The following is an 18,686-nucleotide window of genomic DNA, read 5'->3' as shown; positions in this document are numbered from 1 at the left end:
GCCTCGTCCTCCTCCTCCCACAGCAAGGGAGTGGGCCCGAAGCTGAAGACGCTTAGATGGTCACTGCAGTCCTGTGGGAGGTCTGTGATGGTGCTGTCCTCCTCCACGGAGTGTCGGAGATCTCTGAGCTCCGGTTCACTGCAGTCGTCCCAGCTAGAGAGGTCTTGGGAGCTGCTGAACTCTCCTTGGGATGGTTCTTGCTCGACCTCACCTTGGCGGTCTTCGGAAAGCTCAGTCTGGCTGCAGTATTCCCAGTCTGAGCTCCCGTCCTCATTCTCCTCCTCTGCCAGCAGCGACCCCTGCTCTGCCTCTTCCAGCTGCTCCCTGGGGGTTTGGGCTCCCAGTGGGCTGCGTGAGGGGCTGGGGGGGCAGCAGGGGCTGTCGGGAGCAGAGACTGGGCTCTGTGTCCCTGCTGATGGCACCTCTTCACTGCGGGCAGGAGAATGTGCCTGCTTTTCCCGGCTGCTCACGCTTCCTTCCCCTTGCTGGGTCAGCTCTGGGTCAGTCACCTGGTAGGGTTGTTGCTCTGCCCCATCTCCCCAGAGCACCCTCACAGCTGCTTCCTTTGCTGTCATTGCTGGTACCAGTGGGTAGAATTCACAGCTTCTCATGTCTTCGCTCAGATGAAGCTCTCGGGCCTCAACATCTCCCCACTTGTCAGCCATGTCGTGTTTCTTCTCTTTGTGATGGGTCTCTCCTCCTCCTCAGTGTCAGGCTGTGGCCAGACTGAGGCACCCAGTGCCCCCACCAAGTGCCTGCTGAGGGCCTGGTCTTGACCCCAGCTGGACAGGGGGCTGGGTGACTGGAAGGAGTTGAGGTTTCTTGTTGTCTTCTTGCTGTACAGGGAGCTCCTGTAGCAGAGACAGAGACAGAGACAGATCCCGGGAGCTGCTTCCTTCGATGAGAGTGGCTCTCACGGGACTGGGCACCCCAGGGCTCCGCACCCCTTCCATACACCCTCAGCCACGGTGGAACCCTCTGATGTCACAATGGTCTCTGGGCACCACCATGTCCTGCATCATCAAGGGCCACACCCAGTGCCCCTTCAGCAGCTGAGCCCACTGGAAGCTGCATGGAGCCCAGGCCCTTCCTGCAGTCCCACAGTGCACCCACTGTGTCATGGTCCTACTTGACAGCCTGACCTGCACCCTGCAGAGCCCTGCCTTGGCAGAGTGGGCTGCTGTGGGCACGAGCCCTTGGCCAGATGGACGCAGCCAGGGACTTGTGGGCAGTGGCTCCGTGTGCAGGATCAGACTGGGCATGGGGAGTGTCTCTCTCAGGGCTCTGCCTTGGCCCTGGGGCTCTTTTGTGGCTTCCCCAATGACACAGGCAGTGCATCAATCAGCATGTTTGCAGGGGATGGGGGAGCTGAGTGGGGCAGGGGCACCATGGCAAGATTTGGGCATGCACAGGAACCTGGACAAGCTTGAGAAGTGGGAGAAAGCCTCATCTGACAACCTCACGAGGTCCCACAAGGCCAAGTGCCAGGTGCTGCACCTGGCCTGGGACAATTCCTGAATCCATCCAGGCCAGAAGAGACGTTCAGATCTGTCTGTTTGGTGCTGCCTCCCTGGCTGCTCCCAGCGCCTCCAGAAGCAGCACTGGCTGGCTCTTGGCCTGGCCCGTGCCCACCTCCAGCAGGGCTGGCCAGAGGGGAGCCCCCCCAGGCTGTGCCTCTGCCCCCCAGCCCCTGTGGGCAGAGTGGGGCTGCTGTGGGTGGGCTCCAGAGGGGAATGGCCTTGCAGCAGAAAGTGCTGGAGAGAGCCCAGGGACCTTTATGAAAATGAGCACAAATAAATTCATTGTGATTTACCGGACTCAGAGTAAAAGGGATGAAATTCAGGTTTGATATAGAAAATACTTCTTCCCTGTGAGGGTGGTGAAGTCCTGGCACAGGTTGCTCAGAGGAGCATAGTAAATAAAGTTTCAGAATTCTTCATTTCTGTCCCATTTGTATTCCATAAGTTCAGGTTTAGTTTTCAGAGTGCCACCTTCTCTGCTGCTTGTCATTTGTGTCCTTCTGTCTCTCGTGCCTTCTTTTGTCTGCTCTTTTTCCCTTCCAGGGTCTCTTTTTACCTGTGGCAGCTCCCAGCCAAAGACCCTCCCCTGACTTTTTTTTTCCCTTCCCAATCCAGGTGCTAAAACAGCCCTGGATGAAATTATGGAGGCTGGCAGTGAAATGTCTTTGTATTATCTTGCTCCACTTGTGTCTTGGCCCCTTCAGAATTTTGCCCTGAAGGGCAGGAACGTATTTTCCTTGCTGGCAGCTGGAATTGCAGCCCATGGCAGTGAGTGCCAGAGATGTCAGAGGGCAATTGCTGAGGCTGCCAGGGCGCTGCTCCTGCCGTGCCAGCCAAGGGAGCTGTGCAGGGCAGGGTCAGGCTGCAGCAGCTGCAGACAGCAAAGGCGGCTTTGCTGCACATTCTGCAGCTGGAAAGCAGAGGGAAGAAGGAAAGGGAGTCCCTGACGGAATCCTGGAATGCTTGTGGCTGGAAGGAACCTGGCTATGGTTCCATCCAGGGTTAAGGTGCCATGAGGGAGAGGTGCCTCTGCCCAAGTAAAGGCACAAATGAGACCATAGGAGAACAAAACCAGATTTTTTTGGACATGGATTTTATTGAACAAGAAATGGGAGCTAGGGAGATAGAAGTACAAAAGAGGTCTTGGAGAGAGAGAGCTTCTTCTTATCTCTTCTTCCTTCTTTCTCTTCTTCTTTCTCTTCTTTCTTCTTCTTTAAAATATTCTTATTTTCGTTCTAATGAAGCTTATTCACTTGTTATGCTTACTTACTATGTCATTCTTATTTTCTTAATATTCTTATATTCATTACTACTTTTTCATCTTCTTATTCCTATTCTTCTTATTCTTACTAAATTTGCTACTACTATTTCTTCTTCATCTTCTTATTCCTACTATTCTTATTCTTACTAAATTTACTACTACTATTTCTTCTTCATCTTCTTATTCCTATTCTTCTTATTCTTACTAAATTTACTATTTCTTCTTCTTCTTTTTTTTTTTTTTTTTTTTACTACTACCATTTCTTAAATGGAACTTTAACTTGTGTTGGAAGAATGGTACGAGTCAAAGTCCTGGCACTGGGTGAGCGTCAGGGTCTCTTCCCACCTCGATGACTCAGTGGATTCACTGCTGAGCGCTCTGGCACCAGTTGTGTCCCATGGGTGTTGTTTGGGGCTGGTCACAGCAGCGACTTTGGCTGTTGGGGAGATGATCGAGGGCAGCCGAGGCTGCGGGGCCGTGTCCAGGCCGAGGCCGCCCGTGTGGCTCCGTGGGGCCCCGCGCGGGGAGCAGCCGCCATCGGCCGGCGCGGGCTGGGCAGGGCCACGGGCGCTACTCCTGCAGCTGCCGTGCCAGGCAGGGCCAGCAGAGCAGCACCCGCAGCGCCCGCAGCGCCCGCCTCAGGCGGCCGGGCCGTTTGCTCGGGGCAGGCGGCTGCTGCCTGCGGGCCTGCGCTCCCGGCTGCGGAGCTGGGGCGCCGCGAGGGCTCTGTGGCCCTGCCTCGGGCCCCTGCTGGCCCACGGAGGCTTCGCTGTACAGGGAGGGAAACGAGCCATACAGGAACTCCGGTTCCTGCCTCTCAAACCAGACCTCCTGAGGGGCGGGCAGCTCATCTGCTGCAGGATCTGGCAGCCTTTGGGCCCTGCCTTCTGCTTCATACATCTCGAGGACGCTGATTTCATCCCAGTCGGCCTCGTCCTCCTCCTCCCACAGCAAGGGAGTGGGCCCGAAGCTGAAGACGCTTAGATGGTCACTGCAGTCCTGTGGGAGGTCTGTGATGGTGCTGTCCTCCTCCACGGAGTCTCGGAGATCTCTGAGCTCCGGTTCACTGCAGTCGTCCCAGCTAGAGAGGTCTTGGGAGCTGCTGAACTCTCCTTGGGATGGTTCTTGCTCGACCTCACCTTGGCGGTCTTCGGAAAGCTCAGTCTGGCTGCAGTATTCCCAGTCTGAGCTCCCGTCCTCATTCTCCTCCTCTGCCAGCAGCGACCCCTGCTCTGCCTCTTCCAGCTGCTCCCTGGGGGTTTGGGCTCCCAGTGGGCTGCGTGAGGGGCTGGGGGGGCAGCAGGGGCTGTCGTGAGCGGAGACTGGGCTCTGTGTCCCTGCTGATGGCACCTCTTCACTGGGGGCAGGAGAATGTGCCTGCTTTTCCCGGCTGCTCACGCTTCCTTCCCCTTGCTGGGTCAGCTCTGGGTCAGTCACCTGGTAGGGTTGTTGCTCTGCCCCATCTCCCCAGAGCACCCTCACAGCTGCTTCCTTTGCTGTCATTGCTGGTACCAGTGGGTAGAATTCACAGCTTCTCATGTCTTCGCTCAGATGAAGCTCTCGGGCCTCAACATCTCCCCACTTGTCAGCCATGTCGTGTTTCTTCTCTTTGTGATGGGTCTCTCCTCCTCCTCAGTGTCAGGCTGTGGCCAGACTGAGGCACCCAGTGCCCCCACCAAGTGCCTGCTGAGGGCCTGGTCTTGACCCCAGCTGGACAGGGGGCTGGGTGACTGGAAGGAGTTGAGGTTTCTTGTTGTCTTCTTGCTGTACAGGGAGCTCCTGTAGCAGAGACAGAGACAGAGACAGATCCCGGGAGCTGCTTCCTTCGATGAGAGTGGCTCTCACGGGACTGGGCACCCCAGGGCTCCGCACCCCTTCCATACACCCTCAGCCACGGTGGAACCCTCTGATGTCACAATGGTCTCTGGGCACCACCATGTCCTGCATCATCAAGGGCCACACCCAGTGCCCCTTCAGCAGCTGAGCCCACTGGAAGCTGCTTGGAGCCCAGGCCCTTCCTGCAGTCCCACAGTGCACCCACTGTGTCATGGTCCTACTTGACAGCCTGACCTGCACCCTGCAGAGCCCTGCCTTGGCAGAGTGGGCTGCTGTGGGCACGAGCCCTTGGCCAGATGGACGCAGCCAGGGACTTGTGGGCAGTGGCTCCGTGTGCAGGATCAGACTGGGCATGGGGAGTGTCTCTCTCAGGGCTCTGCCTTGGCCCTGGGGCTCTTTTGTGGCTTCCCCAATGACACAGGCAGTGCATCAATCAGCATGTTTGCAGGGGATGGGGGAGCTGAGTGGGGCAGGGGCACCATGGCAAGATTTGGGCATGCACAGGAACCTGGACAAGCTTGAGAAGTGGGAGACAGCCTCATCTGACAACCTCACGAGGTCCCACAAGGCCAAGTGCCAGGTGCTGCACCTGGCCTGGGACAATTCCTGAATCCATCCAGGCCAGAAGAGACGTTCAGATCTGTCTGTTTGGTGCTGCCTCCCTGGCTGCTCCCAGCGCCTCCAGAAGCAGCACTGGCTGGCTCTTGGCCTGGCCCGTGCCCACCTCCAGCAGGGCTGGCCAGAGGGGAGCCCCCCCAGGCTGTGCCTCTGCCCCCCAGCCCCTGTGGGCAGAGTGGGGCTGCTGTGGGTGGGCTCCAGAGGGGAATGGCCTTGCAGCAGAAAGTGCTGGAGAGAGCCCAGGGACCTTTATGAAAATGAGCACAAATAAATTCATTGTGATTTACCGGACTCAGAGTAAATAGGGATGAAACTCAGGTTTGATATAGAAAATACTTCTTCCCTGTGAGGGTGGTGAAGTCCTGGCACAGGTTGCTCAGAGGAGCATAGTAAATAAAGTTTCAGAATTCTTCATTTCTGTCCCATTTGTATTCCATAAGTTCAGGTTTAGTTTTCAGAGTGCCACCTTCTCTGCTGCTTGTCATTTGTGTCCTTCTGTCTTTCGTGCCTTCTTTTGTCTGCTCTTTTTCCCTTCCAGGGTCTCTTTTTACCTGTGGCAGCTCCCAGCCAAAGACCCTCCCCTGACTTTTTTTTCCCTTCCCAATCCAGGTGCTAAAACAGCCCTGGATGAAATTATGGAGGCTGGCAGTGAAATGTCTTTGTATTATCTTGCTCCACTTGTGTCTTGGCCCCTTCAGAATTTTGCCCTGAAGGGCAGGAACGTATTTTCCTTGCTGGCAGCTGGAATTGCAGCCCATGGCAGTGAGTGCCAGAGATGTCAGAGGGCAATTGCTGAGGCTGCCAGGGCGCTGCTCCTGCCGTGCCAGCCAAGGGAGCTGTGCAGGGCAGGGTCAGGCTGCAGCAGCTGCAGACAGCAAAGGCGGCTTTGCTGCACATTCTGCGGCTGGAAAGCAGAGGGAAGAAGGAAAGGGAGTCCCTGACGGAATCCTGGAATGCTTGTGGCTGGAAGGAACCTGGCTATGGTTCCATCCAGGGTTAAGGTGCCATGAGGGAGAGGTGCCTCTGCCCCAGTAAAGGCACAAATGAGACCATAGGAGAACAAAACCAGATTTTTTTGGACATGGATTTTATTGAACAAGAAATGGGAGCTAGGGAGATAGAAGTACAAAAGAGGTCTTGGAGAGAGAGAGCTTCTTATTCTCTCTTCTTCCTTCTTCCTCTTCTTCTTTCTCTTCTTTCTTCTTCTTTAAAATATTCTTATTTTCGTTCTAATGAAGCTTATTCACTTGTTATGCTTACTTACTATGTCATTCTTATTTTCTTAATATTCTTATATTCATTACTACTTTTTCATCTTCTTATTCCTATTCTTATTCTTACTAAATTTGCTACTACTATTTCTTCTTCATCTTCTTATTCCTACTCTTCTTATTCTTACTAAATTTACTACTACTATTTCTTCTTCATCTTCTTATTCCTATTCTTCTTATTCTTACTAAATTTACTATTTCTTCTTCTTCTTTTTTTTTTTTTTTTTACTACTACCATTTCTTAAATGGAACTTTAACTTGTGTTGGAAGAATGGTACGAGTCAAAGTCCTGGCACTGGGTGAGCGTCAGGGTCTCTTCCCACCTCGATGACTCTGTGGATTCACTGCTGAGCGCTCTGGCACCAGTTGTGTCCCATGGGTGTTGTTTGGGGCTCGTCACAGCAGCGACTTTGGCTGTTGGGGAGATGATCGAGGGCAGCCGAGGCTGCGGGGCCGTGTCCAGGCCGAGGCCGCCCGTGTGGCTTTGTGAGGCCCCGCGCGGGGAGCAGCCGCCATCGGCCGGCGCGGGCTGGGCAGGGCCACGGGCGCTACTCCTGCAGCTGCCGTGCCAGGCAGGGCCAGCAGAGCAGCACCCGCAGCGCCCGCAGCGCCCGCCTCAGGCGGCCGGGCCGTTTGCTCGGGGCAGGCGGCTTCTGCCTGCGGGCCTGCGCTCCCGGCTGCGGAGCTGGGGCGCCGCGAGGGCTCTGTGGCCCTGCCTCGGGCCCCTGCTGGCCCACGGAGGCTTCGCTGTACAGGGAGGGAAAGGAGCCATACAGGAACTCCGGTGCCTGCCTCTCAAACCAGACCTCCTGAGGGGCGGGCAGCTCATCTGCTGCAGGATCTGGCAGCCTTTGGGCCCTGCCTTCTGCTTCATACATCTCGAGGACGCTGATTTCATCCCAGTCGGCCTCGTCCTCCTCCTCCCACAGCAAGGGAGTGGGCCCGAAGCTGAAGACGCTTAGATGGTCACTGCAGTCCTGTGGGAGGTCTGTGATGGTGCTGTCCTCCTCCACGGAGTCTCGGAGATCTCTGAGCTCCGGTTCACTGCAGTCGTCCCAGCTAGAGAGGTCTTGGGAGCTGCTGAACTCTCCTTGGGATGGTTCTTGCTCGACCTCACCTTGGCGGTCTTCGGAAAGCTCAGTCTGGCTGCAGTATTCCCAGTCTGAGCTCCCGTCCTCATTCTCCTCCTCTGCCAGCAGCGACCCCTGCTCTGCCTCTTCCAGCTGCTCCCTGGGGGTTTGGGCTCCCAGTGGGCTGCGTGAGGGGCTGGGGGGGCAGCAGGGGCTGTCGGGAGCGGAGACTGGGCTCTGTGTCCCTGCTGATGGCACCTCTTCACTGGGGGCAGGAGAATGTGCCTGCTTTTCCCGGCTGCTCACGCTTCCTTCTTCTTGCTGGGTCAGCTCTGGGTCAGTCACCTGGTAGGGTTGTTGCTCTGCCCCATCTCCCCAGAGCACCCTCACAGCTGCTTCCTTTGCTGTCATTGCTGGTACCAGTGGGTAGAATTCACAGCTTCTCATGTCTTCGCTCAGATGAAGCTCTCGGGCCTCAACATCTCCCCACTTGTCAGCCATGTCGTGTTTCTTCTCTTTGTGATGGGTCTCTCCTCCTCCTCAGTGTCAGGCTGTGGCCAGACTGAGGCACCCAGTGCCCCCACCAAGTGCCTGCTGAGGGCCTGGTCTTGACCCCAGCTGGACAGGGGGCTGGGTGACTGGAAGGAGTTGAGGTTTCTTGTTGTCTTCTTGCTGTACAGGGAGCTCCTGTAGCAGAGACAGAGACAGAGACAGATCCCGGGAGCTGCTTCCTTCGATGAGAGTGGCTCTCACGGGACTGGGCACCCCAGGGCTCCGCACCCCTTCCATACACCCTCAGCCACGGTGGAACCCTCTGATGTCACAATGGTCTCTGGGCACCACCATGTCCTGCATCATCAAGGGCCACACCCAGTGCCCCTTCAGCAGCTGAGCCCACTGGAAGCTGCATGGAGCCCAGGCCCTTCCTGCAGTCCCACAGTGCACCCACTGTGTCATGGTCCTACTTGACAGCCTGACCTGCACCCTGCAGAGCCCTGCCTTGGCAGAGTGGGCTGCTGTGGGCACGAGCCCTTGGCCAGATGGACGCAGCCAGGGACTTGTGGGCAGTGGCTCCGTGTGCAGGATCAGACTGGGCATGGGGAGTGTCTCTCTCAGGGCTCTGCCTTGGCCCTGGGGCTCTTTTGTGGCTTCCCCAATGACACAGGCAGTGCATCAATCAGCATGTTTGCAGGGGATGGGGGAGCTGAGTGGGGCAGGGGCACCATGGCAAGATTTGGGCATGCACAGGAACCTGGACAAGCTTGAGAAGTGGGAGACAGCCTCATCTGACAACCTCACGAGGTCCCACAAGGCCAAGTGCCAGGTGCTGCACCTGGCCTGGGACAATTCCTGAATCCATCCAGGCCAGAAGAGACGTTCAGATCTGTCTGTTTGGTGCTGCCTCCCTGGCTGCTCCCAGCGCCTCCAGAAGCAGCACTGGCTGGCTCTTGGCCTGGCCCGTGCCCACCTCCAGCAGGGCTGGCCAGAGGGGAGCCCCCCCAGGCTGTGCCTCTGCCCCCCAGCCCCTGTGGGCAGAGTGGGGCTGCTGTGGGTGGGCTCCAGAGGGGAATGGCCTTGCAGCAGAAAGTGCTGGAGAGAGCCCAGGGACCTTTATGAAAATGAGCACAAATAAATTAATTGTGATTTACCGGACTCAGAGTAAAAGGGATGAAATTCAGGTTTGATATAGAAAATACTTCTTCCCTGTGAGGGTGGTGAAGTCCTGGCACAGGTTGCTCAGAGGAGCATAGTAAATAAAGTTTCAGAATTCTTCATTTCTGTCCCATTTGTATTCCATAAGTTCAGGTTTAGTTTTCAGAGTGCCACCTTCTCTGCTGCTTGTCATTTGTGTCCTTCTGTCTCTCGTGCCTTCTTTTGTCTGCTCTTTTTCCCTTCCAGGGTCTCTTTTTACCTGTGGCAGCTCCCAGCCAAAGACCCTCCCCTGACTTTTTTTTTCCCTTCCCAATCCAGGTGCTAAAACAGCCCTGGATGAAATTATGGAGGCTGGCAGTGAAATGTCTTTGTATTATCTTGCTCCACTTGTGTCTTGGCCCCTTCAGAATTTTGCCCTGAAGGGCAGGAACGTATTTTCCTTGCTGGCAGCTGGAATTGCAGCCCATGGCAGTGAGTGCCAGAGATGTCAGAGGGCAATTGCTGAGGCTGCCAGGGCGCTGCTCCTGCCGTGCCAGCCAAGGGAGCTGTGCAGGGCAGGGTCAGGCTGCAGCAGCTGCAGACAGCAAAGGCGGCTTTGCTGCACATTCTGCAGCTGGAAAGCAGAGGGAAGAAGGAAAGGGAGTCCCTGACGGAATCCTGGAATGCTTGTGGCTGGAAGGAACCTGGCTATGGTTCCATCCAGGGTTAAGGTGCCATGAGGGAGAGGTGCCTCTGCCCCAGTAAAGGCACAAATGAGACCATAGGAGAACAAAACCAGATTTTTTTGGACATGGATTTTATTGAACAAGAAATGGGAGCTAGGGAGATAGAAGTACAAAAGAGGTCTTGGAGAGAGAGAGCTTCTTCTTATCTCTTCTTCCTTCTTTCTCTTCTTCTTTCTCTTCTTTCTTCTTCTTTAAAATATTCTTATTTTCGTTCTAATGAAGCTTATTCACTTGTTATGCTTACTTACTATGTCATTCTTATTTTCTTAATATTCTTATATTCATTACTACTTTTTCATCTTCTTATTCCTATTCTTATTCTTACTAAATTTGCTACTACTATTTCTTCTTCATCTTCTTATTCCTACTCTTCTTATTCTTACTAAATTTACTACTACTATTTCTTCTTCATCTTCTTATTCCTATTCTTCTTATTCTTACTAAATTTACTATTTCTTCTTCTTCTTTTTTTTTTTTTTTTTACTACTACCATTTCTTAAATGGAACTTTAACTTGTTTTGGAAGAATGGTACGAGTCAAAGTCCTGGCACTGGGTGAGCGTCAGGGTCTCTTCCCACCTCGATGACTCTGTGGATTCACTGCTGAGCGCTCTGGCACCAGTTGTGTCCCATGGGTGTTGTTTGGGGCTGGTCACAGCAGCGACTTTGGCTGTTGGGGAGATGATCGAGGGCAGCCGAGGCTGCGGGGCCGTGTCCAGGCCGAGGCCGCCCGTGTGGCTTTGTGAGGCCCCGCGCGGGGAGCAGCCGCCATCGGCCGGCGCGGGCTGGGCAGGGCCACGGGCGCTACTCCTGCAGCTGCCGTGCCAGGCACGGCCAGCAGAGCAGCACCCGCAGCGCCCGCAGCGCCCGCCTCAGGCGGCCGGGCTGTTTGCTCGGGGCAGGCGGCTTCTGCCTGCGGGCCTGCGCTCCCGGCTGCAGAGCTGGGGCGCCGCGAGGGCTCTGTGGCCCTGCCTCGGGCCCCTGCTGGCCCACGGAGGCTTCGCTGTACAGGGAGGGAAACGAGCCATACAGGAACTCCGGTGCCTGCCTCTCAAACCAGACCTCCTGAGGGGCGGGCAGCTCATCTGCTGCAGGATCTGGCAGCCTTTGGGCCCTGCCTTCTGCTTCATACATCTCGAGGACGCTGATTTCATCCCAGTCGGCCTCGTCCTCCTCCTCCCACAGCAAGGGAGTGGGCCCGAAGCTGAAGACGCTTAGATGGTCACTGCAGTCCTGTGGGAGGTCTGTGATGGTGCTGTCCTCCTCCACGGAGTCTCGGAGATCTCTGAGCTCCGGTTCACTGCAGTCGTCCCAGCTAGAGAGGTCTTGGGAGCTGCTGAACTCTCCTTGGGATGGTTCTTGCTCGACCTCACCTTGGCGGTCTTCGGAAAGCTCAGTCTGGCTGCAGTATTCCCAGTCTGAGCTCCCGTCCTCATTCTCCTCCTCTGCCAGCAGCGACCCCTGCTCTGCCTCTTCCAGCTGCTCCCTGGGGGTTTGGGCTCCCAGTGGGCTGCGTGAGGGGCTGGGGGGGCAGCAGGGGCTGTCGGGAGCGGAGACTGGGCTCTGTGTCCCTGCTGATGGCACCTCTTCACTGGGGGCAGGAGAATGTGCCTGCTTTTCCCGGCTGCTCACGCTTCCTTCTTCTTGCTGGGTCAGCTCTGGGTCAGTCACCTGGTAGGGTTGTTGCTCTGCCCCATCTCCCCAGAGCACCCTCACAGCTGCTTCCTTTGCTGTCATTGCTGGTACCAGTGGGTAGAATTCACAGCTTCTCATGTCTTCGCTCAGATGAAGCTCTCGGGCCTCAACATCTCCCCACTTGTCAGCCATGTCGTGTTTCTTCTCTTTGTGATGGGTCTCTCCTCCTCCTCAGTGTCAGGCTGTGGCCAGACTGAGGCACCCAGTGCCCCCACCAAGTGCCTGCTGAGGGCCTGGTCTTGACCCCAGCTGGACAGGGGGCTGGGTGACTGGAAGGAGTTGAGGTTTCTTGTTGTCTTCTTGCTGTACAGGGAGCTCCTGTAGCAGAGACAGAGACAGAGACAGATCCCGGGAGCTGCTTCCTTCGATGAGAGTGGCTCTCACGGGACTGGGCACCCCAGGGCTCCGCACCCCTTCCATACACCCTCAGCCACGGTGGAACCCTCTGATGTCACAATGGTCTCTGGGCACCACCATGTCCTGCATCATCAAGGGCCACACCCAGTGCCCCTTCAGCAGCTGAGCCCACTGGAAGCTGCATGGAGCCCAGGCCCTTCCTGCAGTCCCACAGTGCACCCACTGTGTCATGGTCCTACTTGACAGCCTGACCTGCACCCTGCAGAGCCCTGCCTTGGCAGAGTGGGCTGCTGTGGGCACGAGCCCTTGGCCAGATGGACGCAGCCAGGGACTTGTGGGCAGTGGCTCCGTGTGCAGGATCAGACTGGGCATGGGGAGTGTCTCTCTCAGGGCTCTGCCTTGGCCCTGGGGCTCTTTTGTGGCTTCCCCAATGACACAGGCAGTGCATCAATCAGCATGTTTGCAGGGGATGGGGGAGCTGAGTGGGGCAGGGGCACCATGGCAAGATTTGGGCATGCACAGGAACCTGGACAAGCTTGAGAAGTGGGAGACAGCCTCATCTGACAACCTCACGAGGTCCCACAAGGCCAAGTGCCAGGTGCTGCACCTGGCCTGGGACAATTCCTGAATCCATCCAGGCCAGAAGAGACGTTCAGATCTGTCTGTTTGGTGCTGCCTCCCTGGCTGCTCCCAGCGCCTCCAGAAGCAGCACTGGCTGGCTCTTGGCCTGGCCCGTGCCCACCTCCAGCAGGGCTGGCCAGAGGGGAGCCCCCCCAGGCTGTGCCTCTGCCCCCCAGCCCCTGTGGGCAGAGTGGGGCTGCTGTGGGTGGGCTCCAGAGGGGAATGGCCTTGCAGCAGAAAGTGCTGGAGAGAGCCCAGGGACCTTTATGAAAATGAGCACAAATAAATTCATTGTGATTTACCGGACTCAGAGTAAAAGGGATGAAATTCAGGTTTGATATAGAAAATACTTCTTCCCTGTGAGGGTGGTGAAGTCCTGGCACAGGTTGCTCAGAGGAGCATAGTAAATAAAGTTTCAGAATTCTTCATTTCTGTCCCATTTGTATTCCATAAGTTCAGGTTTAGTTTTCAGAGTGCCACCTTCTCTGCTGCTTGTCATTTGTGTCCTTCTGTCTCTCGTGCCTTCTTTTGTCTGCTCTTTTTCCCTTCCAGGGTCTCTTTTTACCTGTGGCAGCTCCCAGCCAAAGACCCTCCCCTGACTTTTTTTTTCCCTTCCCAATCCAGGTGCTAAAACAGCCCTGGATGAAATTATGGAGGCTGGCAGTGAAATGTCTTTGTATTATCTTGCTCCACTTGTGTCTTGGCCCCTTCAGAATTTTGCCCTGAAGGGCAGGAACGTATTTTCCTTGCTGGCAGCTGGAATTGCAGCCCATGGCAGTGAGTGCCAGAGATGTCAGAGGGCAATTGCTGAGGCTGCCAGGGCGCTGCTCCTGCCGTGCCAGCCAAGGGAGCTGTGCAGGGCAGGGTCAGGCTGCAGCAGCTGCAGACAGCAAAGGCGGCTTTGCTGCACATTCTGCAGCTGGAAAGCAGAGGGAAGAAGGAAAGGGAGTCCCTGACGGAATCCTGGAATGCTTGTGGCTGGAAGGAACCTGGCTATGGTTCCATCCAGGGTTAAGGTGCCATGAGGGAGAGGTGCCTCTGCCCCAGTAAAGGCACAAATGAGACCATAGGAGAACAAAACCAGATTTTTTTGGACATGGATTTTATTGAACAAGAAATGGGAGCTAGGGAGATAGAAGTACAAAAGAGGTCTTGGAGAGAGAGAGCTTCTTCTTATCTCTTCTTCCTTCTTTCTCTTCTTCTTTCTCTTCTTTCTTCTTCTTTAAAATATTCTTATTTTCGTTCTAATGAAGCTTATTCACTTGTTATGCTTACTTACTATGTCATTCTTATTTTCTTAATATTCTTATATTCATTACTACTTTTTCATCTTCTTATTCCTATTCTTATTCTTACTAAATTTGCTACTACTATTTCTTCTTCATCTTCTTATTCCTACTCTTCTTATTCTTACTAAATTTACTACTACTATTTCTTCTTCATCTTCTTATTCCTATTCTTCTTATTCTTACTAAATTTACTATTTCTTCTTCTTCTTTTTTTTTTTTTTTTTACTACTACCATTTCTTAAATGGAACTTTAACTTGTTTTGGAAGAATGGTACGAGTCAAAGTCCTGGCACTGGGTGAGCGTCAGGGTCTCTTCCCACCTCGATGACTCTGTGGATTCACTGCTGAGCGCTCTGGCACCAGTTGTGTCCCATGGGTGTTGTTTGGGGCTGGTCACAGCAGCGACTTTGGCTGTTGGGGAGATGATCGAGGGCAGCCGAGGCTGCGGGGCCGTGTCCAGGCCGAGGCCGCCCGTGTGGCTTTGTGAGGCCCCGCGCGGGGAGCAGCCGCCATCGGCCGGCGCGGGCTGGGCAGGGCCACGGGCGCTACTCCTGCAGCTGCCGTGCCAGGCACGGCCAGCAGAGCAGCACCCGCAGCGCCCGCAGCGCCCGCCTCAGGCGGCCGGGCTGTTTGCTCGGGGCAGGCGGCTTCTGCCTGCGGGCCTGCGCTCCCGGCTGCAGAGCTGGGGTGCCGCGAGGGCTCTGTGGCCCTGCCTCGGGCCCCTGCTGGCCCACGGAGGCTTCGCTGTACAGGGAGGGAAACGAGCCATACAGGAACTCCGGTGCCTGCCTCTCAAACCAGACCTCCTGAGGGGCGGGCAGCTCATCTGCTGCAGGATCTGGCAGCCTTTGGGCCCTGCCTTCTGCTTCATACATCTCGAGGACGCTGATTTCATCCCAGTCGGCCTCGTCCTCCTCCTCCCACAGCAAGGGAGTGGGCCCGAAGCTGAAGACGCTTAGATGGTCACTGCAGTCCTGTGGGAGGTCTGTGATGGTGCTGTCCTCCTCCACGGAGTCTCGGAGATCTCTGAGCTCCGGTTCACTGCAGTCGTCCCAGCTAGAGAGGTCTTGGGAGCTGCTGAACTCTCCTTGGGATGGTTCTTGCTCGACCTCACCTTGGCGGTCTTCGGAAAGCTCAGTCTGGCTGCAGTATTCCCAGTCTGAGCTCCCGTCCTCATTCTCCTCCTCTGCCAGCAGCGACCCCTGCTCTGCCTCTTCCAGCTGCTCCCTGGGGGTTTGGGCTCCCAGTGGGCTGCGTGAGGGGCTGGGGGGGCAGCAGGGGCTGTCGGGAGCGGAGACTGGGCTCTGTGTCCCTGCTGATGGCACCTCTTCACTGGGGGCAGGAGAATGTGCCTGCTTTTCCCGGCTGCTCACGCTTCCTTCCCCTTGCTGGGTCAGCTCTGGGTCAGTCACCTGGTAGGGTTGTTGCTCTGCCCCATCTCCCCAGAGCACCCTCACAGCTGCTTCCTTTGCTGTCATTGCTGGTACCAGTGGGTAGAATTCACAGCTTCTCATGTCTTCGCTCAGATGAAGCTCTCGGGCCTCAACATCTCCCCACTTGTCAGCCATGTCGTGTTTCTTCTCTTTGTGATGGGTCTCTCCTCCTCCTCAGTGTCAGGCTGTGGCCAGACTGAGGCACCCAGTGCCCCCACCAAGTGCCTGCTGAGGGCCTGGTCTTGACCCCAGCTGGACAGGGGGCTGGGTGACTGGAAGGAGTTGAGGTTTCTTGTTGTCTTCTTGCTGTACAGGGAGCTCCTGTAGCAGAGACAGAGACAGAGACAGATCCCGGGAGCTGCTTCCTTCGATGAGAGTGGCTCTCACGGGACTGGGCACCCCAGGGCTCCGCACCCCTTCCATACACCCTCAGCCACGGTGGAACCCTCTGATGTCACAATGGTCTCTGGGCACCACCATGTCCTGCATCATCAAGGGCCACACCCAGTGCCCCTTCAGCAGCTGAGCCCACTGGAAGCTGCTTGGAGCCCAGGCCCTTCCTGCAGTCCCACAGTGCACCCACTGTGTCATGGTCCTACTTGACAGCCTGACCTGCACCCTGCAGAGCCCTGCCTTGGCAGAGTGGGCTGCTGTGGGCACGAGCCCTTGGCCAGATGGACGCAGCCAGGGACTTGTGGGCAGTGGCTCCGTGTGCAGGATCAGACTGGGCATGGGGAGTGTCTCTCTCAGGGCTCTGCCTTGGCCCTGGGGCTCTTTTGTGGCTTCCCCAATGACACAGGCAGTGCATCAATCAGCATGTTTGCAGGGGATGGGGGAGCTGAGTGGGGCAGGGGCACCATGGCAAGATTTGGGCATGCACAGGAACCTGGACAAGCTTGAGAAGTGGGAGACAGCCTCATCTGACAACCTCACGAGGTCCCACAAGGCCAAGTGCCAGGTGCTGCACCTGGCCTGGGACAATTCCTGAATCCATCCAGGCCAGAAGAGACGTTCAGATCTGTCTGTTTGGTGCTGCCTCCCTGGCTGCTCCCAGCGCCTCCAGAAGCAGCACTGGCTGGCTCTTGGCCTGGCCCGTGCCCACCTCCAGCAGGGCTGGCCAGAGGGGAGCCCCCCCAGGCTGTGCCTCTGCCCCCCAGCCCCTGTGGGCAGAGTGGGGCTGCTGTGGGTGGGCTCCAGAGGGGAATGGCCTTGCAGCAGAAAGTGCTGGAGAGAGCCCAGGGACCTTTATGAAAATGAGCACAAATAAATTCATTGTGATTTACCGGACTCAGAGTAAATAGGGATGAAACTCAGGTTTGATATAGAAAATACTTCTTCCCTGTGAGGGTGGTGAAGTCCTGGCACAGGTTGCTCAGAGGAGCATAGTAAATAAAGTTTCAGAATTCTTCATTTCTGTCCCATTTGTATTCCATAAGTTCAGGTTTAGTTTTCAGAGTGCCACCTTCTCTGCTGCTTGTCATTTGTGTCCTTCTGTCTTTCGTGCCTTCTTTTGTCTGCTCTTTTTCCCTTCCAGGGTCTCTTTTTACCTGTGGCAGCTCCCAGCCAAAGACCCTCCCCTGACTTTTTTTTCCCTTCCCAATCCAGGTGCTAAAACAGCCCTGGATGAAATTATGGAGGCTGGCAGTGAAATGTCTTTGTATTATCTTGCTCCACTTGTGTCTTGGCCCCTTCAGAATTTTGCCCTGAAGGGCAGGAACGTATTTTCCTTGCTGGCAGCTGGAATTGCAGCCCATGGCAGTGAGTGCCAGAGATGTCAGAGGGCAATTGCTGAGGCTGCCAGGGCGCTGCTCCTGCCGTGCCAGCCAAGGGAGCTGTGCAGGGCAGGGTCAGGCTGCAGCAGCTGCAGACAGCAAAGGCGGCTTTGCTGCACATTCTGCGGCTGGAAAGCAGAGGGAAGAAGGAAAGGGAGTCCCTGACGGAATCCTGGAATGCTTGTGGCTGGAAGGAACCTGGCTATGGTTCCATCCAGGGTTAAGGTGCCATGAGGGAGAGGTGCCTCTGCCCCAGTAAAGGCACAAATGAGACCATAGGAGAACAAAACCAGATTTTTTTGGACATGGATTTTATTGAACAAGAAATGGGAGCTAGGGAGATAGAAGTACAAAAGAGGTCTTGGAGAGAGAGAGCTTCTTATTCTCTCTTCTTCCTTCTTCCTCTTCTTCTTTCTCTTCTTTCTTCTTCTTTAAAATATTCTTATTTTCGTTCTAATGAAGCTTATTCACTTGTTATGCTTACTTACTATGTCATTCTTATTTTCTTAATATTCTTATATTCATTACTACTTTTTCATCTTCTTATTCCTATTCTTATTCTTACTAAATTTGCTACTACTATTTCTTCTTCATCTTCTTATTCCTACTCTTCTTATTCTTACTAAATTTACTACTACTATTTCTTCTTCATCTTCTTATTCCTATTCTTCTTATTCTTACTAAATTTACTATTTCTTCTTCTTCTTTTTTTTTTTTTTTTACTACTACCATTTCTTAAATGGAACTTTAACTTGTGTTGGAAGAATGGTACGAGTCAAAGTCCTGGCACTGGGTGAGCGTCAGGGTCTCTTCCCACCTCGATGACTCTGTGGATTCACTGCTGAGCGCTCTGGCACCAGTTGTGTCCCATGGGTGTTGTTTGGGGCTCGTCACAGCAGCGACTTTGGCTGTTGGGGAGATGATCGAGGGCAGCCGAGGCTGCGGGGCCGTGTCCAGGCCGAGGCCGCCCGTGTGGCTTTGTGAGGCCCCGCGCGGGGAGCAGCCGCCATCGGCCGGCGCGGGCTGGGCAGGGCCACGGGCGCTACTCCTGCAGCTGCCGTGCCAGGCAGGGCCAGCAGAGCAGCACCCGCAGCGCCCGCAGCGCCCGCCTCAGGCGGCCGGGCCGTTTGCTCGGGGCAGGCGGCTTCTGCCTGCGGGCCTGCGCTCCCGGCTGCGGAGCTGGGGCGCCGCGAGGGCTCTGTGGCCCTGCCTCGGGCCCCTGCTGGCCCACGGAGGCTTCGCTGTACAGGGAGGGAAAGGAGCCATACAGGAACTCCGGTGCCTGCCTCTCAAACCAGACCTCCTGAGGGGCGGGCAGCTCATCTGCTGCAGGATCTGGCAGCCTTTGGGCCCTGCCTTCTGCTTCATACATCTCGAGGACGCTGATTTCATCCCAGTCGGCCTCGTCCTCCTCCTCCCACAGCAAGGGAGTGGGCCCGAAGCTGAAGACGCTTAGATGGTCACTGCAGTCCTGTGGGAGGTCTGTGATGGTGCTGTCCTCCTCCACGGAGTCTCGGAGATCTCTGAGCTCCGGTTCACTGCAGTCGTCCCAGCTAGAGAGGTCTT

This window comes from Zonotrichia albicollis, chromosome 8, assembly GCF_047830755.1.
Source record: "Zonotrichia albicollis isolate bZonAlb1 chromosome 8, bZonAlb1.hap1, whole genome shotgun sequence".
NCBI lineage: Eukaryota > Metazoa > Chordata > Aves > Passeriformes > Passerellidae > Zonotrichia > Zonotrichia albicollis.
This window is presented reverse-complemented; position numbering follows the sequence as displayed.